Consider the following 6,981-nt stretch of genomic DNA (forward strand, 5'->3'; position numbering starts at 1 on the left):
GGGTCCGTGGAGAGACTGATGCAGTCATATCTCCCGGACCATGGCCAGGCCGCCGGACGCCACCTCCTGTGCCCTGTAGTTGGGTTCTGTTTATTGTCTCTGGTCCTGTCTAGATTGCAGGTGGCGAACTTCTCTAGGTTCACCTACACCTCAGTGATTGTTCTTGTCTGAGTGTCTGTTTTGTGTTTTCTGTTTTGTGTTTTCTGCGCAAGGATGGGAGGAAGCCTGAGTTCACAGAAGACACCCTTGGGGTGTCTCCTGCGACATTAAAAGAAGGGTTCGTCTAGGGAGCTATTACATAAAGTTTTCTCCAGGCAGACTAAGAAAATTGTGTGAAGTTGAGTGTCTGTCTTTCGATGTAAACTGGCTGCTGGCGGGCTCTTTTGACAAGGGTTTGGTGAAGAATGTTTAGAAGGTTGTCATAGGAAACCAGGGACATCCTGATCAGTTTCCCTACATTGATCAATGGTTAAACCTTGTTCAGAGCCCTCTCCTTGGCTCCTCTGGTGTTCCCTTTCTCTAGGGGCACGGGTTTTAGTTGCAGGCACCCCGAAACATGCAGCAACTAAATCTCCAAGACAGCCCAGTTCCTCAGTCCTCTAATATCCACCAGAAGACAGTGACCTTCCCCCACTCTATAATCCAGGACAACAGAGGCCAAATAGCACCACCTCACCTCCTCGGATGGCCAGCAGGTAACCCCTATGGGCCTCCTTCTCCTGCTCCAGGTGGGGCATCAGCTAATACCACCACCCCGGCAATCCTCCCCTTGGGAGAAGCACCACCCCAGGGGCATCACCCAGACAAGTCCTTTATGGTTTATAAGCCTTTCTCGACTAGTGACCTGTACAACTGGAAGGCACAGAATTCGTATTTCTCTGAGAAACCCTAGGCATTAATAGGACTCTTAGAAAGTGTCTTACAGACTCACTGCCCCACCTGGGATGATTGCCAACAACTTTTAATTACCTCCTTGACCCCTCAGAAGAACGCAGACCGGACGCATTCAGACTGAAACACAAAAGATACCTGTGAGAGAGAAGAGAGTTGAGGAAGCAGGGGAACAGATTGAGGAGGAATTTACCTCCACCCGCCCAGACTAGGGACACAATTTCAGGCAGGGAGAATGGCATTAGATCAGTACCACCAGATTCTAATTGGGAGAATTAGGATGGCTGTTCACCAGCCAACTAACCTTGCTAAGGTAACTGAAGTTATACAGGGAGGGACCTCAAGAATCCCCTGGAGCATCTCTTGAATGAGGCATACTGGGTATACACCCCCATTAATCCTGAGGCCTCTGAGAACCAGCAGGAAATTAATATAGCCTTTGCTACTCAGGCAGCCCCTAATATCCGAAAAATTAAAAGGTTTTGCAAGGATGAAACTTTCCCAAGTTGTTGAGATAGCCAAGAAGGTGTTCAACAACAGGGAGGCACCAGATGACCCCAAACGTATGGCTAAAATCCAAAACTACTGTCAACAACCCAGTCAATCTGTTGCCAGACTCAGACCCCAAGACCCCCATTCATGACTGCACAGATTTCGCAGATGCTGTGTATTCCTTGCGGCCAGACCTCAAAGACTCCCCTCTGCCTGAGACTGATGAAGTTCTGTTCACGGATGGGAGCAGGTTCAGGCAAGGAGGAAGGAGGTGTGCTGGGGCAGGGTTCATAACTCTAACTGGCACTATCTGGTCACAAGCTCTTCCTCATAGGACTTCTGCTCAAAAGGCAGAACTCATCGCCTTCACTGAGGCAATAAGATGGAGAAAAGATAAGGCAGTTACAATATACACTGACAGCCGATACGCCTTTGCCACTGCACATGTACACGGCGCCATCTACAAGGAAAGAGGGCTTCTAACTTCAGCTGGGAATGACATTAAGAACAAGGAGGAGATCTTAGCCTTACTTGAAGCCATATAGATGCCTAAGGCTCTGGCTATTGTTCTTTGTAAAAGGCATCAAAAAGGGAATAGTCCTGAGGCTGAGGGAAACCTATGAGCTGTTGCAGAGGCAAGAACAGCGGCCACAAGGCCAGTGGGGCCCCCACCACATCTACTGACTGTTGTCCCTTACCCAGAACTGCCTCTGTTTCAAGATAAGGGAGCCACTAGGAACCAACAGGGTTGGTGGACGACCCCAGATGGAAAAATTGGGCTCTCATGGGCCCTTGGAAAGACTCTCCTCCACCAAGTACACCAGACCACACACCTCGGGCAGACTAAGGTGCTCCAGAAGGGAAAAGAACCACAGCGGAGATTGCCTCACAATGCCCGGCTTATGCCCAAGTTAATCCAAAGAAGGGGAAGATAGAAGAACCTAGGCATAGAGAAAGGGGAACTTACGGGGGGACCACTGGGAAGTCAATTTCACTGAGGTAACCCTGACAAAGGGGGGAGCTACAAATATTCACTTGATTTTATAGACACCTTTTCAGGATGGGTAGAGGCCTTCCCTACCAAGAAAGAGACTGCCTTAGTCGTTACTAAAAAACTACTACAAGAAATTCTCCCTTGATTTGGTCTCCCCAGAACTTTAGGGTCGGATGACAGGCCAGCCTTCGTAGCAAAGGTATCACAGCAATTGGCTAGCTATCTAAATTTGCGATGGAAACTCCACTGTGCCTCCTGTTCCCAAAGTTCGGGCCAAGTAGAGCAAATGAATCAGACCCTCAAGGAGACATTAGTCAAGTTAGGATTAGAAACTGGTGGGACCTGGGTTGAATTTCTCCCTTTGCTCTTCTCCAAGCCAGATGTACTCTGTATGTTAATAGATTTGCCCCATTTGAAATTTTCTTTGAAAAACTCCCACCTTTAATATCTAGAATAGAAGATGAGAAAAAGGCAGAAGTGCATAACCTTGTCTTACTTGAGTCTTTACAGGCCTTTCAAAGTGTACAGAAAGAGATTTGGTCCCGGGTTCGTGCTGCCCACTTAGCCCCGGGGGGATGGACTTCCCCATCAGTTTCAGCCTGGGGACTCTGTGTGAATCCAGAAGTTCACTTCCAAGAGACTAGAACCCAAATGGAAAGGACACTTCACTGTCTACCTGATGACGCCCACTGTGGTTAAAGTAGACGGCATCCCATCATGGATTCATCACTCCCATGTGAATGCAGCACGAGAGTGGACAGCTCAGGAAGACGGGCCCTTAAGACTAAGACTCAAGCATACCTAAGTATTACCCTCTGTTTCTTCCTTTTTTTACTCTTTAGCCCAGGCATTCGACTAGCCACAACCAGAACCAGAAGAAACATTAATAACTTTGCTAACGACAATACACAAGGTCTTAAATAAGACCACCCCAGACATAAGACAAGATTGCTGGTTGTGCCTAAACCCAAACTCCCTTATTATGTCAGGGTAGGAACTCCCCTAAACCTAACTGAGCTCAGCAGCCTAGAATTTTGGGTCAATTCACTAACAGAAATAGTCCTTCAGAATAAAAGAGGTTTAAATTTATTATTCTTAAAACAAGATAGATTATGTATGACTCTAGGTGAAACCTGTTGCTTCTATACCAATAACTCTAGAGTAATTAGAAAAAGCTTACTACTAGTACAGAGAAATTTAGATGCCAGAGAAAGACAGAAACTGGAATTAAATAACTAGTTTCATAAGATGTTCAATTGGTCACCATGGCTAACAACCCTTTTATCTGCTGTAGCTAACCTTTAATCCTCCTCCTCTTCTTGTTAACTTTTGGCCCACATTTCCTTAATTTCTTGTTTGCATATATAAGGAAGAGGATTAATTCTATTAGACTTTAGTATTACAGAATAGAGGCTATGAGCGAATTCTGCATAAAGAATCAAAGAATTGATTTCTGCTAAGGCCAGTGGGGAATGTAATGGCTGAAAAATGACTGCTAGAAATTTATTACTAGCAGGAAAATTACTGCTTGCTATGTCCATGGGAATATGGCTATGTCCACGGGAACATAGGCTGTCTGTCACCCATAGGAACATAACATTTTAAGAATAAGCTTTCTGCTTCTGTACCCCCCGCTTATGCACCTGACCTATGAGTTGACAGGTATGAATAGAAGAAAGATAGACCTTTGTGTTTAGACACAATGAAGAATGGGATTTGGGGCTTAAAAACCCTGTACCTCTACATTTTGGGGCTGCTTAATTTGGGTTCTGTGTACCCCTGGTGGACCCAGCCGGTTGAATAAAGAGTGTTTTTTTTTTATAACTTACTCACTGAGTTCTGGTGGTTCGTGTGTCTTTTGGGGGCTGGCAGCTACCACAGTATAAGTTGAAGTTTTTTTTAAAAATCTATATTAACAGAGGAAGCAAGTCTTCAGTTTATTTTTGAACTGATAAATCTGAGCTTCCCGACTGGCCACCTATGTAGTCAGACAAGTAAGTCATTTAGCTCCCCTAAGCCTGTTTCCTTTTTTCCCAAATGTGACCATACTACTGCTTCCATGTTTAGGAGCCTGAGAAGATGAAAAGTAATGAGCCAATCTACCCAGGGTGCTGAGTGCCTTACACTTAGTGAGCCTTCCTAAAGTGCCTGGATCATTAGTGTTGGCATTCCTGTTTCTATTCGCATTGTCATTATCATCATAAAGACTTAAAAGCACAACTTCTCTCAATGGAATCTACAACATTCTACACTTCAGATGAATCATCGTTCCCTGAAAAGTAAAAGTAAGGTTGAATCGGGCCTGTAAAATGACTGAGAACTAATGCTTTTAATAAAGTTCTGTGGTGATTATTTTGATTTCTTCTATGGGTGCTTATTTTCCCATACTTTCAAATCTTTATAATAAATGCTCTGATTATTAGTGTGGGGAGCCATGGTTACAGGTAATTCAGAGCCTTACAAACTGGCTCGGTTATTGCTTAACCTGTTTCTGCTCCTAAGGCATTGTCTTGCCTGCACCTGGAGGGTGCTTACAAGTTGCTGAGGTATGTGGTGAGAACGGCCAGTTCCCGGACACAGAGGATTGATGACTATTGGGGTAATTGATAGATTCTGTCATGGGACAATTACTTTTGGGAGTTTCAGTGATTTTTCAGTAGTTTCTATGTACAAGTTAAAGATTTACTTTCACTAAGGTAACGCATACTTTTCATTGTTAAACTGCACGTACTCAAACTGCATATATTGGTGATGGGAAATAAACTCGGGGCTTCAGCATCACTGAAGACCGGCTGCATCAGCAGTCATGAGAGTGTCTCTTTATTCATTCCCACTCCCCCCTTCAGGTACTGATCGACTTATGGCGGCTGCCCCGTCATAATAAGACAAAGGAATTTGGTTGATTCTCTCTCCCTCCCACTGCTACCTCAAACACCATGTCAATATTGCAGTCAGACCACAAGGAAGACATATTTTTAAAGTACAAACATGTATCTGTTCTGCCATTTAAAGGTACTTCATGCTTTTGATCACAAAAAGGATCAACTGCTCCCCTAATTTTACTCAGTGTCAAGAGTAGCTTCTTGATCCCTAGGTAACTCATTCCATTAGGGCCCTATTCCGAGGTCATGGGAAAAATCTCTCTCCACGTCTACAAAGGACTCACTGCACTCCTTCGGCGGAGCTCTCTGGCTGAGATCACTGTCTTGTAGGATGAGTCTTGAGTTCTCATGGCTTCCCACGGTGTAGGTGGGTCCACCAACACAGTATATCCTGCTCCTTGTGTTTGCCACGATGGGGATCACAGGAACCACCTCCTCTTCCCAAACACGCCTCACGATATCATGTCCACTATGCCAACCACAGCGACTAAAGGACCTTAGAGAATACCATGCTATGACCTCAGCACGGGGGCACACTGTCCCTATTGTTACCTGTGAGAAGCAGAACAATTCATGGCCAACAGTGCACAAAGCACATGAGCATTTCTGCCCAGATGGGGCCAGCGCTGGAACTGTACAATTCCTACACGTGCAAACAGTGGGCTGGGGAAGGATAGGGATGAAATGTAATTTCCTCGGCACCAGGTTTCTGAAGATCAACAGCGTGAGAAAAGGGACCAGACTTCAGCATCTTCCCCAGGGAATGCACATTCTTCGTATGAGGGGTCCTTTATTTGAGGTGGAGATGGGGAATTGGGAGATAAAAGGAAACAAAAAACCAGAGGGATTCTCGACTTGAGGAAATCAGTGATTTCCAGGAAAACTGCTTCCAGACTCTTGTTTTCCAGATAGTTCTTAAAGGGAAGATGAAAAACAGATCATGAAATGGAACTATCTTCTCCATCTCTCAGTTCTCCAAGCTGAATATCCACAGAGCTTTTCTTCCTCAGTTGTACCATGACCTGGGGTGCTACAGCCAGTGTTTTGCCTGTAAGACAAGCACCGGCTGAACCCTGAGCCCTCCTTTTCTCTCTCCATTGAGATGGCTTCTGGTTCTTCAGCTCTGCCCCTCAGTCCCCGTGTGTCAGATGGCCTCCTTGGGCATGGTGGAGTTATTGTTGCTGTTTGGGTGGAGTTGGGTGGGGCTGTTCGTCTCAGATGATATTAAAGGTGAGTATTTCCTGAGGGGGGAGGAGGAAATGGTCGGACCAACTCATTATCTGTGCGTACTATATGGAGAGGACGCCTGTCGCCGAGGGAGTCCACCCTTGTCAGAATGAATGTTATGTTTAGCATCACAGACTCGCCAATCAGGGGGAGTGTTATTTAGATGAATAATAATCTGATTTTCTAAGAAGTTTCCTTGCCGCTGGATTTAATAGCGCGACCACAAGTACGGGCTGGCTCATGCCCACCGAGTGTTGTAACCATTGGTAAGAAAATAGAACCACCTGCTTATATTCATGGCATACGATTTTTTTAAGTCAGAAACTTTTTCTAAGGTTAAGCTTTCTAAACACCACGAGGTCATTTTCAATTTCGGAAATGATGGCTTGTCTTTGGCCCCAAAGCTCTTTTTCAGAATCTGACTCAGGATGCCCACCTAACGCATCCCTGGAATCTGTGCCTGTGCTGCTGTTTGGTAAAACCGCGTCAGACTCC

The sequence above is a fragment of the Rousettus aegyptiacus genome, unplaced genomic scaffold (assembly GCF_014176215.1).
Source record: "Rousettus aegyptiacus isolate mRouAeg1 unplaced genomic scaffold, mRouAeg1.p scaffold_m13_p_16, whole genome shotgun sequence".
In the NCBI taxonomy this organism is placed as follows: domain Eukaryota; kingdom Metazoa; phylum Chordata; class Mammalia; order Chiroptera; family Pteropodidae; genus Rousettus; species Rousettus aegyptiacus.